Source organism: Scatophagus argus, chromosome 16, assembly GCF_020382885.2.
Source record: "Scatophagus argus isolate fScaArg1 chromosome 16, fScaArg1.pri, whole genome shotgun sequence".
NCBI lineage: Eukaryota > Metazoa > Chordata > Actinopteri > Scatophagidae > Scatophagus > Scatophagus argus.
In genome coordinates, this window is record NC_058508.1 from 21,080,486 (window position 1) to 21,100,625 (window position 20,140).

At 45.9% G+C, this 20,140-nt stretch overlaps 1 protein-coding gene across 5 annotated transcripts in view; it reads left to right on the forward strand.

Moving 5' to 3' along the window:
- The window catches only part of rbfox3a (RNA binding fox-1 homolog 3a), a 450,354-nt gene that overhangs the window by 90,700 nt on the left and 339,514 nt on the right, over positions 1–20,140 (forward strand). Inside the window, exon 1 of one of the 5 annotated variants that reach the window (XM_046414284.1) lies at positions 11,104–11,223. The exons of the other annotated variants lie outside the window; for them this stretch is intronic. The gene's annotated coding sequence lies outside the window, so the exon portion shown is untranslated. Of the gene's footprint in view, positions 1–11,103; positions 11,224–20,140 lie in introns of those variants that run through there. 5 annotated transcript variants of the gene reach the window in all.

The window sequence follows — 20,140 nt, forward strand, 5'->3', positions numbered from 1 at the left end:
CCAATTGCATTTAGCCTTCATGGAGCAATGATGCCAGGATACCCGATAACATCTATATTTTAAACTTTCACTGACCTGTCACAGTTTAAGTGGTAATCCAAAATTAATTTGCTTTGCCCTGCAGAGAAAATTAAAAAAGACTGTGGACTAAACTTAATTAATTCTCGGTTAGAAGTGATAGCTTTTTTAAATTCAGCCATGTTTTCCAAAAAACCTGAAAGGAGGTGTTGGAAACATGTAAATGTTGCAGAAGCACTGGCTATGTGGCACTGCCCTTATCCCTTCCACCTTCTGAACAAACCGTCCAACCTGACCTCGGACGTCTGCGAGTCTCACACCACAGATGAGTTGCAAACTGCAGTGTGGCAAGTCAGCGCACAGAAAAACCCTGTTAATTGGTCCAGTCTGGCTGGCCCCTGTCAGACGAGGCCTTTCATGGCCTTTTCATGGCTTTCTCCTGGGAGAGCCGAGGAGGCTGCCTGTAATGAGGCAACGTACCTGGTTGCAGAGGGGGGAATCAGGAGGGTCACTCGTGGGCAATTAGTGAGAAATAATGAGAGCTTTCTCTTTCTCAGTGTCTCTGCCCCCCCTCCAACCCTCCCTCCTGTTTCCTGCGAGGATGGTGGCTCATCAGGTAACTTTTTTGGGGGGAGATCCCTCGAGAGGCAGCTCGAAGCCAAAAAAGTAGCAGTGCGGGAAGAGAGCCAGAGAATTGTACATCTGCAATAACACGGAACAGCATTCGCCACACATGCTGCATATTCTGTCGACCAGCAGTGGCGGCGAGCAAGAAGCAAACTGAAAGGATGATGTTGAAATATGAGACACCGAACCTGAGAGTTCTTAAAGTGACACTTGATATGTTCCAGATAGTCTGTGCACAGTGAAAAATAGCAGCACCCACTGCTCCAAAACTTGAACGATGTATCAGGTGTACAGCAAGAATCTGTCTCATCTGAATCTCTTCTGTATCACATTTTACTGTTTTCAGTTCACGTCCGTCCTCTAACATTAGTCTAGATTGAATATCTCTTTATATAGGGTATGTGGCCCTATGTTTCCAGGCACTCGGCTTTATGTATTTATGACCTTTCAGCTTGCGATGCTAGTCATTGTTATTTCTGATTATTGTGGTCACTCGTATGGAATATGGCGAGCCCTTTGACATTTAATCTGTCGGGCTGACGAGTAGCGATTTCGCCATGCCAACGGCGGTGCATGCAGATGCAGCAGCCGCTAGTTCCTTCAGATTCAAACGCTATAATTTTAATCTGTTATTTATTGTGGCTTTAATGCAGAAGCCTTTATTACCTGGAGAGAAATACACTCCTCGGAGTTGGAGGAGGAGGCCCAGGGTTCTGCCCTTTCGATCATTCAACCAGACCTGCCAGGCCGCCCCGGGAGAAAAGGAATCCGATCCAGAATGGAAGCCAGGCTAACTTAGCTGCTCCAGGCTAATGTCCTGTGGCACGAAAGTGAAATGGACAAAATTGGGCTCAGGCTGGGCAAATTGAAATGTGTCCAGTACTTTACAGAGACCTGTATCCACCACCACACCTTGATTGTTGTCCTCAGCTGACAGAATCTGGTTCTGAGCTGACAGAGTGCAGGACTCTGGCAGGACTGCAGCAGGACGAGTGGACACAGACTGCGTCCACATCACTGATGAGTCAAAGCTGAGGGACAGTTTTTCCTGGATGGTGGAGCTTTTAATGTGACGCGATTACTAATGCAAATTTTCAGTTTGTTGTGCAACTCGTTGTACAGGACGACAGGGAGAGGCCGTCTCCGGGCGGTCACGTACTCTCTTTGCCCATTGGTGTTTGAACCACACCTGTTGTTGTCATTTTTGCCTTTGTGGATTATGCACATGATGGCTTCCAGCTGAAATGTTTTTGTTTTTTTTTGCCCACAATAAATAAGAGGACTAGTTATCTGTGAGTGCTGCAGTCTGTGCAACCTGCTGTCGTAACTGACACGTTGTTAGTGCCCAAGGGCTAAGATAGCTCTTAGCTTGTATACAGTTCATTATGCGGGACTAGTTTTCCCATCACTCCTGAGATTTCAGTTTCTATGCTGCTGGGGTTGGCTATTGCAGCTCCTTCCTGGCTGCTCCTGTCTGGAGACAGATTTCCACTTCTTTGACAAAGATTGATGTGCTGCTTGTCCCCGGCTGTAATAGCACTCAATATCCACTGCACTTAATATCCAAATGGCACCAAATCAAAATCACCGCCTGTCTTACACCTGGGTGAAACGCCTCGGCTAAGTGCAACACCTTATTTACATGCACAGAGCTCATTCTTTTTTCCTTTTTTTTTTTAGTGGTTGAAAGGTGATCAATAATTTACATGCAGATAAGTGCCTTATATGTGTGAAACTGTCCATGTGCCTCTGAGAATAATGGAGAAGTATTTGAATTGCAATACAGATGGTTAGAGTTGTTATTAGGTGGAAAGGGCCATAAAAAATGCATAAAAATCAAACTGAAATTGTCGCATTTGCAGCTAAAAGGGACATGATTAGAGAATATATTTCAGAAAATATATGTCAGAATATTTAGTTTTGTCTGTTCAAGAGTGAAAAAGTCAGAGAACACTCTACAAAAAGGTACATTTTTCATTTTTCTTTATGTGCAGGCCAAAAATTCTGCATTACATCAGACTGGGGGAGCCACAAAGTAAACTCACAATGAAGGCAGTCCTCCCACTTCCTTCTACTTTAATGATAATCACAGATCCACGCTCTGCTGGCTGCTGCCGTCTTTTTTTCTATCTGTAGCCTTCAATTTTGCTTTTTGCTGCTTGTTGAGAAACCCTTTTGAATACATGTGTTGTAGAGGCAAACTAAGCCGCTTGAAATGGAGCTCGTGCCCTTTCTGTGGACAGGTCGGACTCTGAGCTCCAAGGATGAAGAATAATGTAGGTGCAGATTGCCACTGAAGGCTATGTTTTGCACTCAGTTTTTTCCTTTTTTCCCCCCCGTTTTGTTTTGAAGTAGTACGACAACACTGATGGCACGACAGATTTGGGTTAGGATCCAGGCCTTGTTTTGAATCTCGCTGTTTCTTTTTTTTTTGCCTTGGAGAAAGGGCCGTAAATGTTATAGCAGTAGTGGAAATCCCCGCCCGGTTAAAGCTCCATCTGTGCACATGAGTAGCAGAGGCAGTAAAAAATGAATGTGAGGATTGTGAGATGGCCCAGCAAGTCTGTTACGTGGATAGAAAATGTAAAGTGCTATCGTCATGGATGTAATGTAGAATGATTGTCTGTCTCCCCTGTTTATTTGCCGGTGTAAGGGCCGTAATGGAGACAAATGCTCGTCTGAGCCGGTGAACCTGCTGCTTCGGCAAACCAGCTCCTCGCTGCAAGCAGCTGCTGAGGCGACCTGCACTGAGAGGACTTTGTGAAGGCAGGTGAGAGGTCCTCAGGTGACTAACCTGGCTTTTATGCCTTAATGACTCCTTGTTACTCTCATAGCTATTTCCCAATTGCCACCAGCAATTCCACCCTCTGTGTCCATTAGATGCAGGAAACATGGATCAATATTTGATGCAATTTCCCTGGGGAATGAAGCAGGCTTGCTTAGGGTGGCTTGGCCCACAGTCTCCCCCTCTTTTTCACTCTCATTCTCCTTCTCCCTCCTGCTTCCTCCTCCTCCTCTTTTACATGCTACGCTGAGTAAACCTCGGGTAGGTGTTGCGGAGACAAAAGGAGATTTTGCTCAATCGCTTATCCAAGTCAAGTGAAAATCACCGATAACAGGAAGCGCTTTGTTACAGCAGCTAAAACAGAAACCTGTCACCCAGGTCTCTCCAAAGCAGATGAAGAATGAGTCATCACCAGTCCAACACCCACCCAACAGCGAGGCTGGCACTCAGCATGCCAGCCACATCATCTGCCTTACAAGGAATGTTGCCCAGCTATTATCTTTGAACAATGAGACACGCTTTGCTAGTATTCGATTTCACAAAGGTCAACATCATTTTGCCACTGGAGTAAAGTGTTGTTTTCATAATGAATATGCCCTGGATTATGCACAGGCACAACATACAGTCTGGGTGCAGTGCATTAAAGCCCAGCCAGCAAAAGCACATTATAAAGCAATTGCACACCTTTGTTAACAGAGCCTTAAAAGTTGCTCTCTTTGCTTTTTTTATGTTTTAGTTGTGTGTCATGATGTTTTATTGTTATTCCTTCTGCCACTATAACAGCCATTAAGAATCAAAGTAATTCTGTGTTGTAGAGGTTATTTTAAAGATGTGTTTACCTGGCAATCCTCGGTTACCTTTGTGTAATACTTTAGACCAATAGTACAGTTTTAGCCCCGAATGAAAGTCTGATGTTTTCTCGCATCTTCAGTTCTATTTTGAATACCTAAAAATAGGCCCTCAAATACAGTAAATCAGTTTAAACCATCGATGAACCAAAGCAAACTATCCCACCTTAATTCACTCTGTCATCTATCTGAAAGACCAAAGAACTTAAGGAACTGCTCCGACCAGAAAGCCTGCCCCTGCTGGCAGTCGAACCCAAATCTTCCCGTCAGGCCACTGGGCCAAGTTGAGCCATTCGGGGTCCTAAAGTTACGCCTCACGGGCACTTTAAGCAAGACATCCACAACTACGCAGCCCAGTGCATTTTTTAATGCAGTGCTGCTTTGTAAGAACCAACAAAAGTGCAGCGTGGTGTTTGTCAACCAGGTATTTTACGGTAAACTATGATCTTTTCTTAACCCCATCCAGGTGAGTTTTGTGCCTAAGCCTCACCAGACCGTTAGCTCTACGACTGAAAACTGAATTGTGAAGTTTCGTTGTTATCCCTGGCTTTCAGAAATGAACGGTGCCAACATTTACTCTGGCGACTGTGCTGCAGCATAGTTTTGGACAATATCTCCTGGTTGCTTTTCGCAGAGTTGCACTTGCCCTGCCAAGGCCCTGGTTCCTTAAACTAACAGATTGATTCGGTTTGTCTGGTGGATGCCTTGTAATGATGGGGGATATGGAGTGCTGCATTTAGATGTTCCCCTGCTGTGGTGGCTTGAATTTTTTCTCAAGGTTAATTGTTTCGTGACAACAGACTGTAAATGCAAAATGTAATGTTTACAAGGCAATGGAGCACATTTTTTTTCCTCCAGTCCACACTGTCATGGGTCAGTGATTTTCTGTGGGCTTTAGGTTTTGTAGTTAGCACCGCTGTAGCAGCTGAAAGATGTGCATGGTGCAGTGGGTGATCAGAAAGTCTGAAATTGGCCCGGAGAGAGCAGCGCTGTCAGAAAAAGACCACATCATTGAGGAAAAGAAATGGAAAATGCCATCCCCTGCTGAGTGAATGAATGCATGAGCTTCTCTGTGAACTTTTGGTCAGAGTGCTTGGATCACAGCATCAGCAAAAAGCACTCTTAACAGTCCACAGGTTTCTAAAGGGTATAATAAAACAGGAAGGGTTATTTATTTCAAAATGCATAGGTTAGGCTGAGGTGGGAACAGGAAGGGCGGGGGGAGGGGGGGGCTCCTCTCATAAAAGATGTCAGCATGAAAGCAGAATGAACCGACAGTTAACATCTTCACTTGTCCCATTGTGATATTTGTCCACAGGGGGGTATTTCTGTCAGCCCTTCTGTGTTGATACGAGGATGTTGTAGGTGTCTCCCTCCGTGTCTTTAATCAGCACACAATGTTATCTTGCAGCAGGCCTGGCCCTGCGTTTGTGCCTGTGACTGTTTCAAGACTGCCTACTGAATGGCAGCATTTAAGAGCTGGGAGAGCCGCGATGCAAATGTCGTAAAAAACAACAAAAAGAAAGAGAGAGAATGAGACAGAGAGGACAAAAGTGATGAGAAGGAGTCTCTGCTTCAGGATCTGAAGAAGAGACATCAGTGTGTGTGTGTGTGTGTGTGTGTGTGGGCAGTGTTAAATAATTTACTCCTCCCTGATCAGACCCTATTTAATTAGCACTTGTTCCTCCGATTTAATCAAGCCCTCTTGGTTGGGGTGTTGGGCTATGAACTGTGAGGGGTGAAGAAGCGTCATATGTTTGCCTGCTGTGTGATCACAGTGGGGCCTCGGGTGGAGGACATGGGGACACTTCCTGCCGGCTGACTACACTCATTGCTAACAACACTAACAGGCCACAGCAGCAGACCCCAGTGACTCCTAAAGGTCTGCTAACAGGTTGCCATCTAACACCTTTCATGGCTTCACTCAGCCTTCTAATTATGTTCCTCTGAAAATCCCGCCCCTCAAACGCAGGCTGACCAATCACGACACAGCACTGACCAGCTCCGTCCGGGGGCCGACGACTATACGGCCGTGCTCTGTAGACTCTCGTGTGGTTGTTTCAGATTTTCTTCATTTTCAGGCTGGTTTTGTGGAGCTTGTGGAGCTTGTCACGGTTAAGTGTTGTGGCAGGTGTGATACTCGTTACTCAGAGAGGTTGGAAGGATATGGACGGCTCTTTTTCGTCACTAAATCAATGATTATCGAGCACTTCTGTGCCATGTGAGCTACTGAAGGTGCACTGAATGTATACACATGCTGCTTTTGTTTTTTCATTGTTGTAACAGAAGATAAAGTCCTGCGTGCTTTACAGGAACAGAGCCTCTCACTGAAGTCGTTACACCTGAGTCCTACGTTTACACCTGTAGGTGTGCAAATGACTAACGGGTACAAAAAGTTTCAAGCCTTGACAGGGGCTGCAATGTGACCCTTGTGGCCAACATCAAGCGCCACTTACCTGTAGTGCTGTTTATCCATCTGGATTGTTTTTTTGTGAGTTGCAGAGTTTTGGAGATGTCGGCTGTAGGGACGTCTGCCTTCCCTTGCGTATAATGGAACCAGGTGGCACTTCATCTGGTGAGGTTCGTACTTTAGGCTATCTTTATCTTTTTAACCTGTTTTGGCCGCTGAGTCAGCTTGACATCCTGGATGTGTCCCTCAAACACACATCGTGCAGACCTTTCTGTCTGCTTCTCTCTGAAATTGCTTTTTCCTTTTTGCCAAAATTAGATAATATCTTTTCTGAGAGTGCAGTTAGCGACAGTGGGGCTCCATGCTATATGGCTGACAGCTTGACGGTGGAGGACCAGCGGTTAACAATGAAGGGGCGGGGCTTAGTGAAGAGTCAATTATCTGTGCACAGGTGTGTGATGATGAGGATGTTACTGGGCATCAGAAGCATCCCTGCAGCCCCTTTCTTAGGATTAGTGGCAGCATCTTTAGAACTTTCTGGAAATGATAGCAGAGAAGTAGGGGTGCATTTAAGTATTGTGTTGCCCAAGGCTGGTTTAGAGGAACTGCAAGCTGCCAGAGGATCCAATTTCAGGCCATTTCCTCCCCTAAAAAAATTGTCTGAAGTGGAAAATCACACCTGATGGCCCACGAGCATGGCTTTCAAGCCACTAGATGGTGGTGTGGAAGTCTTTGTAATCAGTTTTCTGAAAAAAGGGGTGATAATAAAAAAAGGAAGGTTGTATAAATGTCCAGGTGACCATCTGTGTCCTTTGGTGAAAAACCGTGTCCTTGTTTTTCCCCACACACACTGAAGCGACGGACGAGTGGAGCAGGTTTCTTTCCACGCACTGTAGGGCAGACGTGAATCTGCTAGTGGAGGATATTGAATTTGTTTCAAGCTACGCTTCCAACGATGTGCAGCCAGTGCTGAGGAACACACTTTGATTTGTGACTTGCAGAGGAGGAGGGAGGTGGGGGGGTGAGGAAGAGGAAGAGGAAGCATGGGGAACAGAAGTGTAGTGTCCCGCTGAGGTAATTTGCCTTGGGTCTTACAGAGCTTACTCGCACTGCTGGCAGAGCCATATGCAGGCTGATACAGGAAAAGGAGAAGATGTGGGAACAGCGTGAGAAGCCAGCGGAATCACAAGTGTTGTGGCTTTACCTTGTAGCTTCAGAGGAAATAAGAAAAAGTGAGAGTCAGAGAAGGCCGGGAGTGGAGTAGGGTTTAACTAATACTCAAACAAAGGTAACCGAGCGCACACGCTCACACGCAGCCGTCACCTGGTGCATGTGGGAAAGCTAAGGCCAATTTTCATGGGAGCGTAGCAGTTTTGAGCACACATAAGCGCCTGTGACACCTTTGGCAGTGCCAAGAGCGCACACATCAGCCAGCATTGACAGCATGGCTGGCACACGCCTGAGGGGCTGCGAAACTTCCCCTCTATAATTGCATCCCATGTCAACCTGTGACAAGTCAGGCTCAGCCAGCATGGGAGCTCACTAATCACCGGCCAGACGACCTCCACCTCCTTTACCCTCCTGTTACCCACCCACACCCACCTTCATCCCGCTCAGCTACCTGCTTCCCATCTTTGTTTTGTGCATCTGTGGGAGCAGCCATTATGTCTTTATCTCAGCAGTCAAAGCAGTCATGTCTCATTAGTCTCCTTCTTTGAAAGTATCTGCTAATTTTTACCCATTTATTCCATCTGTTATTCTCACTCACACTCTCTGAGCTGACACGTTTTACTCTTTTTATGTTGATCACATAAAATTTGTTAAAATGTGTGCGGGGATTGAAAATGATAATAGCCTGTCTACGCGTTGCAGACTGGCTGGCTGAGCTTCTTCACACCTCCCTTTAAAGTGTGACTACGATGCAGTCGCTCACAGGAATGCACTTTTGTGGTTTTTCAGGCGAGGGAGGGGGGAGGGGCGATTCGCAACAAGTTTATGTGCGTGACAGCAAGTTTGTAAAAGTCTGTACAGTGAAAAGTCCTTGTGATCTCTCATAAGAGATATGTGTGTGTGTGTGTGTGTGTGTGGGAGACCACATCTTTGATCTTTGGTGAGTGATGTGTGTGTGTGTGTGTGTGAGAGAGTGAGAAAGAGAGCGACATGGCGCTGGAGCCTCCTGCCTCCTACAGATTGAGGTGAGAGCAGCCAGGTGGGGCCCGGTCGTGTCTGTGTGCCACAGTAACTGGATGTGATGGCTGGCCTCTGGGGATCTCTGCCTTAGAAGTGCTAAACGAGCGAAGCAGAGCAATCACACTGTTCCTGTGTGTGTGTGTGTGTGTGTGTGTGTGTCGCAAACCCGCACACACCTACCTATGATAGTCAGTTTGCTTTTCCTGTCGCCACTGTCTGTGTGGGTGCGCGTGTCTGCTGCAAAGGACACTGCATCTATCCGCGGACTAAATATAAGCGCCACGAGACGGATGACGAGATAAAAAAAAGCCTTTAATGTATTAAATGTCGCCCGGTAACAAGCGTTTTAAATAACAAAACACACAAACACGACGGCTCTGTGTGTGTGTGGTGATGGGAGGTGCTGCAGACAGTCCACATGTGGTGGAGCTGTGGAGCTGCTCTGCTAGCATGACTCCAGTCACAAAGGTGGCGACAAAACACTGGTTCCAGTCGAGAGAGTGTGACCCCACCCTCCTCTGAGCACCTCCGCCCTCCCCCTAAAGCGATTGTTAGGCCCTGAAAGGGCAGGCTGCCCCCACCCCTTCATTAACCAAATGGAATTGACTTAATTCAATCAAGGAGTAACAATCGTCCTCCCGTGAGAGCAGTCGGTGTTTGCCTACATTTCTGCCTTTTGCACATCAGCTGACTCTGTGTGTGTGTGTGCGTGTGTGTGTGCACGCATTGCAATGAGCTCTCATGCATGCATGTGAAAACAAAACAAATGAGCGCGTGTCGCAGGTTGCATTCTTGCCGCGGGCCAACAGAGGCCCCAGTGGCGGCACTACAGAGGCCTCCACTAGCACCTGGGCCCCCCGGCGGCTCCGCCCGCGCCCCGGTGTGCCACCGGAGCCGAGGTGAATGCCAAGGAGTCTCCGAGCCACTCCATCAAGCAGCCCACCCCCTCACCCGCCCCCACCCCCATCCCGGGGGAACACCAGCCAATGAATTACAGATTAGATCATTGTTACAGGATCATAACAGTGATCTAATTGCCAATTTCTCTTTTTAATTGAATTTGGTGGAGTGAAGAGGCAGAGATAGGATTCATGGGACTTTGCGTGGAGGCGATTGGAGTCGGCCCTCTGTTGACCGGACACGACGGTTAATGAGGGGAAAAACAGCGGAGCTTGACATTCGGCTGCAAACTGGGCGTCGTCTGCAGAAACGTCAGGCCTAATACACTTGACGGTGCCTCTTGTTCAGCCTGAATCTGGAACGTTTAGGGTGTTGGCTCACTGAAATTAGTCGAATTGCACTGGCAGCATCATGCATCACAGTTAAATCAATGTGAATGTGTTGCACACCGGCGCTTAGTGAATTTTCTTCAATTTCCTTTTCTGAATTTGTGTTTTCTGCTGCAAATGTCTTTAATCTGAGCCTTTAGGCTGCTGCTCTCTGACCTGGCATGGGATAATTGCACTTAGTCTGTGTTTGTCTCCCCCTATCCTCACCCTCGCAGGCCTCTGCATCCAGGCGGACCATAAATGAGCTCCACAGTGTCGTCTGATTATAGCTTGGTTAAATTAGATGAGATAAGTTAGCCCACATCTCCTCCACAGCCTTGCTTGAGAGCTGACAAGCCCAATACATCTGCCGTGGCCATGGTAATTGAGATGGGGAGGGGAGGGGGGAGGTGGTTGGATGTGGAAGAGTGATTTGTCTGTGTACATGAATGTGTGTGTGTGTGAGGGGAGGGGAGGTGGGGGGGGGGCTCCCTCTGTCTCTCTCTGTCTCTTGTTCCTCAGTACCTGTCATTGATGAGGAGCCAAGGAGAAGCTTCAGCTTGAAGCTGTCATCGGCCCTCTGAATCTGTCTGCCTCACTCTATCATCCCTCCTCCTCCTCCTCCTCCTCCTCCTCTCTCTCTCTCTCCCTCACCCTCTCTCTCTCTCTCCCTCGCTGTGTGATGTGGATGCAGAGTGTGTGAGTCGTGAGCCAGCCAGCGAGCGTGTGCGTCGTAACAATCCGCGCTCTTGAGGCGTTTAAATCGGAGACGCCAGCAGACCGACTGGGGTGCAGGCAGCCCGCCACCCTGACACCGCCGAGACCGACGCTCCCTCTCCCGGACTGACAGGCCAATCGCAGGCCACCGCTCGCCCTCCCTCCCTCCACCACACTCACTCGCTCTCTCTCTCTCTCTCACTCACTCACTCACTCACTCACTCACCCTCCCTCCTCCTCCTCCTCCTCCTCCTCACACCTTTTGGTCAGAAGAGGAAGAGGAAGCCCAGCCCAGGGAGAGACGCTGAGAGGATGAAACTCTGACACGGCGACAGACCACAGGGAAACAAGAGCACAACTGTGAGTACAGCAGTCCTTTCACCTCTCACTCAGGCTTAACGCTGTCACACACACCTCGTCTCTCTCTCTCACACACACACACGTGTCCGGCACATTCACTTCAAACACACACACACACACGCACAGGGTGACTTGACTCACAGTGTGTGTGTCTGAAGCACGGATCCAAAGCCGGACTCACTCTGTCCGTTACTCAAGTGTCTTTGTCTCTTTCAGGCAGGCAAAACGACAAAGTGCGGGCTTGTGTTTTTGCTGAACATGTGCAGTGTGTGTTCCTTTATGTCTGCAGTTTGTTTGATTGTCCCGCATTTGTTGCAGTGCTCAGAATGCAAACAAAAACAAGCCGGCAAAAGTGCGTTTCAGAGTTTACAACACGTTTCTTTGTTTGGCTCAGATGAAAAATCACCCCAGCAATATGCAAGGTCAACTGAATAATGTTTCACACACACTGCGCCTCATGTTGGGAGCTTCTTTTGTCTGTGCATTTCTGCTGCTTTTTATTGGCAACATAAGCATGCCGGATCACCACATGAGGACTGTTGTCAGTGTTCTTATCTCCCATCTTAAACGTATAAGCTGCTATAAACCAATGGATGCCTGAAAAAAGGGGGCGTACTTTCTTCTCACCGGCACAAGAATCCCGAGCAAACCCCACTGCTTATTGTTTAGCGCTCAGCCGGGGGAGCTCTGCATGCCGGGGCTGATCTGCACCGTTTGCGCCGCACTATTTTTTGATTATGTTCCCGGTTCATCTCTGGCCGAGGCGATTTCCTATTTCCTTCTCCCATTTCGAGAGCGGGGAGTATAATATGATAGCGGCTCACATGCGGGGAAGTGCAGACAGTGGATCTGTGCAGAGGACACAGATTGCATTTCCCCTGGAGAATGCTCTCGCTGTATTAAAGGCACTAGAGGGCTGCTTGGCACTTGTCATCAGCTCCGCTCGTAATGCCGGCGAGGGGAGAGAAGTAGACGTGGTGTTTACCGCCACTCTCTCATTTAAAGAGCTCCCATTGGCCCTAACGCCACGGCGGCATCACACTGGCCCGTTTCAATCCAGGTTATATTACATTTGTGAGGCCCAGGATATTGTGTGGCGCCTCACTTGGCTTTGACAGTCTGATGAGCAAATGTGGAAAATGAAAAGCTATATATGTTAAACATCCCACAGAATATTAGATTTCCTGTCGGACTACGCGCTCCTGCGGTGAGAACTACAGTATTTGCATGTTTACGACGAGGTTTAACGCAGATCACCAGAGCACCTCAGCACCCGCCTGATTCTCGCTGATTTCTTTTCATTTTCTGACTTCTTTGTTGTGAATCTACAGCTGCTGTAATGGGCGATAATCATTATGTTTTCCACGTTGCTGAATCTAAATGAGGGATCGATTGTGACTGTTAGAAATGTGGAGTGACACATCAATGGCTCTCGAGGCCCCACAATCCTCTCTGGTTGCCGGTGTGTCAGCAAAAGTGAATGAAGAGCCTGAGACTCCTTCTCGCTCTGGCCTTGGCAAATTTACTGAACCCTTGTGCTTTAACGCACACAGACACACATCATTAAATCAAGGTAAACAAGACAATTATCTATCCCCCCTCTCCTCTCCAGTTGCTCCCTTTTTCCCATGCAAAGATTATTGGAAAAGACTGATTAGTTAGAGTTAAAAGGCAAACTGATTTAGTGTCCTATAAAAGAAACTCTTCTGGCCAGGCCGCATTGCCTGTAACCACCATCAAAGCTATTGGTGGAGCAGGAAAAAAAATTACAAAAGCTACATCACAAAAAGTAATTTAAACTCTCTCGATTAATGCAACTTTCATTTTGGACTTGCCTGTGGCTTTCACAGGAAATTCCTGTAATTTAAATACAGAAAGCCTGTCTGCCTCTGACTCGGTCACTGAGCGTCAATTTAAATTTATCTTCTCCGTGTTGTTCATTGTTGAGGGACGCATTCAGGGGAAGTTAGCAGCCTTTTGTGCTCAGAAACGTATATAATTACGTATATGTTTTTACACCAGACGTGCTGTTAATGTAAGGCTTTGCAGTTATTAAATGTCTTGTGAAGGCGAGATAAGTTACTGCCATCCCATATTTATTCCTATCTGCTCGTGTATCTGCACTTATTGATTAGATGGTTGGTAACCAGTCCTGATCATCAATACAGATCCTTACAAGGCGAGGGCCAGATAGTCTTTGCACTCTCCCTGAAGGCTCAATTACACAGCATGTGTGAGGAAATGTGTGTGCGTGTGTGTGTGTGTGTGTGTGTGTGTGTGTGTGTGGTGGGGGGGAAGAGTTCAGCTTCTGACAAGGTCAAATTATACATGTCAGGCTCCAATCATTTTGGTGAGGCATTCGGCCACATCTGAATGTATAAAGAAAGACACATTTGGAGAAGTCAATAAATGTTGTATGCTGGAGCTCTTTAAATATTCAGCCGCTTTGCTTATTGAATTATGTCGACTGGTTTGAGCTCCTCCGGGGTGTTTTCATTTATTTTCAGAAAACCTCCGCCTGACTTTGGCCTGCTGCATGCCAGTAATTGCACATCTTGAGTAAATGAGTGACGGAATTTACTAATTTGCCATTAAAGTGATGTTGATTACAGTTGCAGTCCCATCATATGTTTTCCAGTCTTGACTCAAATGCAGAGTAGAAAAGTTGATGCTGTAATTGGCGCTTTGTGGGGCTGTTTGCTCTCGCTGGTTGTTCTTAGACAATGGAGTGCACAGCCTATTCAAAACATCATGAATACTGCAATTCTAAGATGAAGGACATGTGTAGCAAATATTTGAAGGTACTTTTTTTTTTTTCCTGTTGGTGAAAAGCCAAAAGCAGAATTGATTTGTTGAGAGAGCCTGGGAAGGATAGCCTCTGCTTAAAAAAAGAAAGAAAACCTTTTGTGAGAAAGAAGGTAATTGCAGGGCAGAATACAGGAGGATTAGCATGTCTCCAACTGTAAGCTCTTTAAAGATGCACGTAACACAAACGCTAGTTTTTATCTCACAGAGAAGCTTCCACCTGTGTTTTAAGGGTCAGTTCACAACACGTTTTTCTCGTTTTGAGCTCTGTCTATCCACACGGATGGTTTTGTCCTATGTGCCACCAGCACAATGCAGTGCAGTGATACTCTGTGGTGCTTGAAACACCTTTGAGAAATGGGCTGAAAATGGCATTGATTTTATTATGTCTAAATGTACTGATTATTATTAGTATTAGTATTTTCACAACAAATCCATGAATTACTTGGTGTTTTGGTCATCTGAGCCAACAGACATCTCAAATGCCCTCGTAACACTCCGGAAACCCAGAGATATTCAGCTTAAAAATAAAGAAGCGTCTCCTGCAAATGAAGTCTATGTAGAACTAATGTGCAGCAGGAACCATAATGGCAACTAATTATGTTTTCATAATGAGGTAATGTTAAATAACAAAAGTCTCCCTAACCTTCACCTTGAAGTGCTTTTGTTGTCCGGACTGAAGCCCGAGTCCTGTCACTTCCCTCCAGACGTCATCCAGGTTGTGGTTACGTTTGCTGTTGTCAGTTAGTTGTGTATAAACCGACTGATGTTTTTTTTTTTGAGACGAGGCTGAAATATTCACATTTCACCTGAGACTTTTTGCCACATTTCATTAAAATGGTTCATTTTCTGTGAACTGAACAGTCAGTTAGTTGATTAATTGGTTCGTCTGTAATGAAACTGTGTCCAGTAATGTCTGTTACTACTGATAATTAGTAATCAAAGTGACTGATTACATGTGGTGAAAATAAAAATTTTAGTGTCAAAAATTAAAATAACCAGTGATGGAATCTAATTAAGAACAATTTATTTGGTTAGTAAACCAAGTGTCTCACAACTGAGGCTTAAGTACTTTTACTTAAGTATGATTATTCATGCAGGACTTCAACTCGTAATGGAGTATTGTTACATTTCTGTATTGGTACTTTTACTCACGTGACAGATCTGAATACTTCCTCCATCTCTGGATCGGCTGCTCCTCCTGACGGGTAACCAAGCACACGGGGTTGTGTGCAGGCTGCGTCAGAACCGCAGAAGCACATTTTTAATTTCATTAATTTGATCGACGATGAGATAATTGGAACAACGCTGAATATCGAATCCGACTGCTGCGGATTTCGATTGTCCTCCGTGGTTTAAGGCTGGAGATCGGAAGACAGACATCTCGGGACCAAACCGCTCACGTGGCCTGAGAGGAGGGAGGCGGGTGGGAAAATGCGTTTGTGCGGATTACCTTGTTAAAGTTGTGCCACGAATGCAGTGTTTATTCAGTCCATTTTATTAGAAAGTTTATGGCAGCCCTGGGCGGGCTTTCGCCGTGCAGTCGCTATTTAATCAGCGTGTACCCCCAGCGTTAACCTTCATCACCTCTCTGTGTCGTTCTCTGCAGGGTCATGCAAAGTATCATCAAATATTTATGATATTAATAACTGCCTTTAGGAAGGAAAGAAAGAACATAAATAAATCTGCTCTGCAAAGCACACGATTAGGGAGTCCATTCCGTTTAATAAATGGGTGAAGGGGAAATAAAAGGGCAGTTCCAGAGCCAAAGGGGGGCGAGATGCTCCAAAAGCCCCGACTGAAGATGGAGGAGCCACAGAGCAGCAGCAGCAGACAGCTTTTGTGCTACGGTGGGATATTTCTTCTGTAAATTTCTTCATTATGTGCTGTGCAATTGTTCTTCTGAGAGCTTATGCGAGCTTCAGAGGAGTCGTTGTTGTGGATGGCTCGAGCATCCGCGGTCCCCGGGGGGCCTCCTACATCGACAGACTCCAAATAGACAAACATGCAGACGCCCACACACATGCGCACACATATGTACACAGAGCTGTTTAGCATGGAAGGCGATTGAGGCAGGGCCCAACATTAATTATCTGTTTTTCAGCCGAGGTCTGGTGACAGTGATTAGAGTGAGGGGTTTTTTGGAGAGTGGTGCACATGCCGTCTAATGAGGAAAACTGGCCTCTCTGTAGAGCTCTCCAGGCACACTTGATCCGCTCCGTGGCTCTGCAAGTGTGTGTGTGTGTGTGTGTGTGTGTGTGGGTGTGACTGTTGCTCCTGCAGCCTCACTGCTGGGAGAGACACACTCTGAATCTGAGCTTTAAGAAGCTGATGTAAGAGTCGAAACGCTCCCAAAGCAAAGAGGAAAAAAAAGGAAGGTCTTTTGCATAATTGCTGTTTAATTGTGCCTTATTGTCATGATTAATGTTTGGTTTACTGGCCCGTTTTTGGTGCTCGCTAAAGCTTGAGCTGCTTGAAAAAAATAATGTGATTCTGCGAGCAGACCACATGACAGCGAGGACCGGTCTGCATCCCATGGAGTCTGTTTGGAAAAAGAAGCAAGCTGCTTTTCTTGTGAGAGAATTATAAATGGCCGTGTCCAAACTTTGGCAGCACGGAGCCAAAAATACTCTGCGCAGTAGTGTGGAACAGCAGTGAATCTCAAAAACAAAGGGATGATTTTCTACAGGCTGAGGAAGAAATGACTTGAATGAGGTTAGAGATTTAAAATGCAGAGTCAAACGCTGGCGAGGTTCGAGTTACTTTGACCTAAATATGAAGTGATGCGCTGCAGGGTTTCATATGTAAGACATTGTTTTATCTGAGCCGAGCTCAAAGTGAACCAAATGCACAGACATTTTCGGCAGCAGGAGCAGCAGATTGCATGGCTTGAAATAGTAGTTTTCCTTCGTCAGACGCACTGGTCCAGCACATCGGCTCTCCAGTATCGTCGACTAAATCACATTTGTGAAAATGCCAATGTTGGTGTGCACCTGACTGATAGATTTCTGCCTGCACCAGTTTGGCTTTAGGCAAGGGCCTACACGTCATTTTCCACACCATTTTGTCCCAAAGTCGATTACTTTGCCTCTGCAGCTATGGCCGCCTCCGAATTGAGCCACACATTTAGCTCGGGAGCTGCCAATAAAAGTCAGAGAGCCCGGCTTCCATCAGCGTAATGATATTTCAGCCTCAGTATTAGTTCAGCACTGTTCTCCACAGCAGTTTCTGCTCAATTAAAGATGGTCCATATTTAAATAAAAATCAGAGCGCCGGCCCGGCCCGTGTGCATTCAGATATGCTGTCGAACGGTTAAATGATGAAGTTTGAAATGGACTTTTTAAGCAGCCCAACGCTCCACACCTTTCGAGTTTGAATAAGGGGAACTGTTCATTTGTAGCTGTGAAAATTTCCTTTAACGTTATTGATGTAGATTAACTTTTAAAAAGGTAAGTAAGTGAAATGTGAAATAATTCATCAAGAGTCAGCCATGTAAGAAATGTGTTTTTCGCTGGCAGAAAAGATCTCGTAGACCATTACCTCAAACAGAGGAAGTAGATTAAGGGCGGGTCACTCTCTCTCTGCCTCTCTCTCACTCTGCAGGCCCAAAAGTATGAATAGCACATTTCCAACTAAATTGCCCGGCAGAGCGGAGGAAATAAATTTCAGCTCGTGTCAGCCCTTGTGCACTCGTGGTTTGGAACTTCCGTTGTCTTCCCTTCCACCGGCCACTTCGGCTTTATTTAGCGGGAGCTGTCATTTCCCATAAATCCCGAGGAGGAGGCGTCCGTCAGAGCTGCCAGCTCCCCTGTGTGGAGCACCTGTAACAGGGGAGCAAAGTGACAGTTGTGCTGGGACGGTCCCATCAAACGTACAGACACACACACACACACACACACACGGACGGTTGCTCGCTCTGAGGCCTTTGTGAGCTTCTAAACAAAACAGCAGCTTCCACAGTAGCTGAAGAGCCTGAACATATCATGGGAAATTGAATAGATTTTTGGGCTACGAGTCGATCTGTGGAAGCGTCTACCTGTTTCCACTAAGCATAAGTAAGCAGCATTTAAATAAACATTAGACTGACTGACTCAGTCACAGTGTTTTGTATTTATGTCTGCGCCTGTCAGCTCTGACACTTTAATAAATGACCATAGTAAGAAAAAATGTACAGTGCACACAGGGACATGGTATCTGTCAATTGTCATTTGCCACAGGCTAATTGTTTTATTATTATATTTATAAATGTCCCTTAAAAATGCTCGTGAGGTAGGAAAAAAGGCCCCCCCTCCCTTTTTTTTTTTTTTTTTATCAGATTCGGCTGTCAGCACACATGCTCCATCATCTGCGCTCCAGGAAATTAGAAAGGAGAAACGTTTGACAGCACAATTTCACAAAACACCGCCACGCCATCATTTCATTTTCTCAGAACCTTTTTTTTCCATTTATTTATTTCATTGTCTTTTGAAAAACAAACAGAGCGATAACGGCGGCTCCTGCGCAGGTAATTTATCCTTGTTGCCGTGTTATGCTTACGTTTACTCTCACCTTGCAAAGCCTTAACCCCAGCCGATTAGCCAGTGCACAGGTTGGATGTCACCCAATCAAAACCGGGCGGGCATTTTATGTAGGAAATAATTAACACTAATCAAGGGTGGTTTCACAGGTGCCGGTTTGATGCCATTTTGAGGCAGGTTTCGGTCGGTTGATCCGACTCTGCCCTTGATGTGCTGGTCCGAGTTCTTCCAGTGAGTCTTGCACAAGATGACAAGAAGTCATCAGTTGGCGTGCAGCCACGGCGGTTATATATCACCAATATCAGTAGCTGATGGCTGCTTATCTCTCAGGTATTGATTAGAGGACTGTGCAGGGGGGAGCAAAGCGGTGCGGCCAATCAATGAGGGCATTTCATTCTCCTTGAACGTCTGCTTTTTTTTGATCCTCAACACTGATTGGTCGGGCTCAGTCACTCTCATACATTTTTTCCTCTGTTCTGTATTATGAAGAGGAGTGGGTGGAGAGTGATGAACACTTTGGTGTTGGCAGCATGCTGGGTTTCTCGCGGATGTGTGCGGCATATGTGCGAGAATCCTGTTGTGTTCCCCCTTCACTGCCAAGAACCCACAGATCTCGCTTAGAGGTTTGATTCAAATTTGCACTCTAATTTCGGAACACATAATTCCATCACAGAGATACGGAGACCAAAAAAGCTTTTCCACTTGCAAAGTTTCCCTGGATTACCTCCAGTGTCTCAGCAGCTGAAGTACATGTAATCTGTGCAAAAACTGTGAGAGATCTTGGTATTTTTTGGTATTCCACATGGTTGTTGGAGATTTCATAGAATTACTGAGCTTTGTTCTGTACAGCTGACATTTGAAGTCATTAAAGCCAATGTACGCAGAATTTGTCTATTTTCAGCAAAATGACATTTGCATGTTGTTTTTCACATGGTTCAAAGGGACATGGTGTGTTCCAGGAGGGATTGAATGGTGATTAGCAAGTTGGTAGTGTAGCGGTTGCCACACAAAATTAAGTTTTTGAAATTCTGTTCTTTTTCACATCTTTTAAAAGATTTTTAGAGATGTGCTGTCACAGATAACAGGGCCTTCATTACCAAAAAGACTGAAGTGCTATCTTAACCCAGTTTAGGACAACATTCATGATATTTGGTATAAAATGCTCAGTGGATTTAGGAAATAAAAATCTTCTACCTGAAGAATGCTGTCCTAAGATAGGAATTTTAAGTTAGGATGGCGCAGGCCTTGTCTCAAACTCAAACTGTAACTGATTGCTGATGTTAGCCTACTGGAAAAGGCTAACATCAGATTTCAGGCTGTTGGAAAAGCTAACGCCGATAATAACCTCTTACAGAAGCTGACAGTGATATTATTGGCCTGTTGAAGAAGCTAACATCTTTGTTACCCTGTTGGAAAAGCTAACACTGACATTAGCATGTTAGAGAAGCTAATACTGATATTACCCTGTTGGAGAAGCTAGAACAGATTTTAGCTTGTTGAAGAAGTTAGCACAGATTTTAGCCTTTTAGAGAGGCAAACATTGTTTTTAGCCTGTTAGCTTTAAATCTCCCTGGCCATGTATTAATGGGTATATC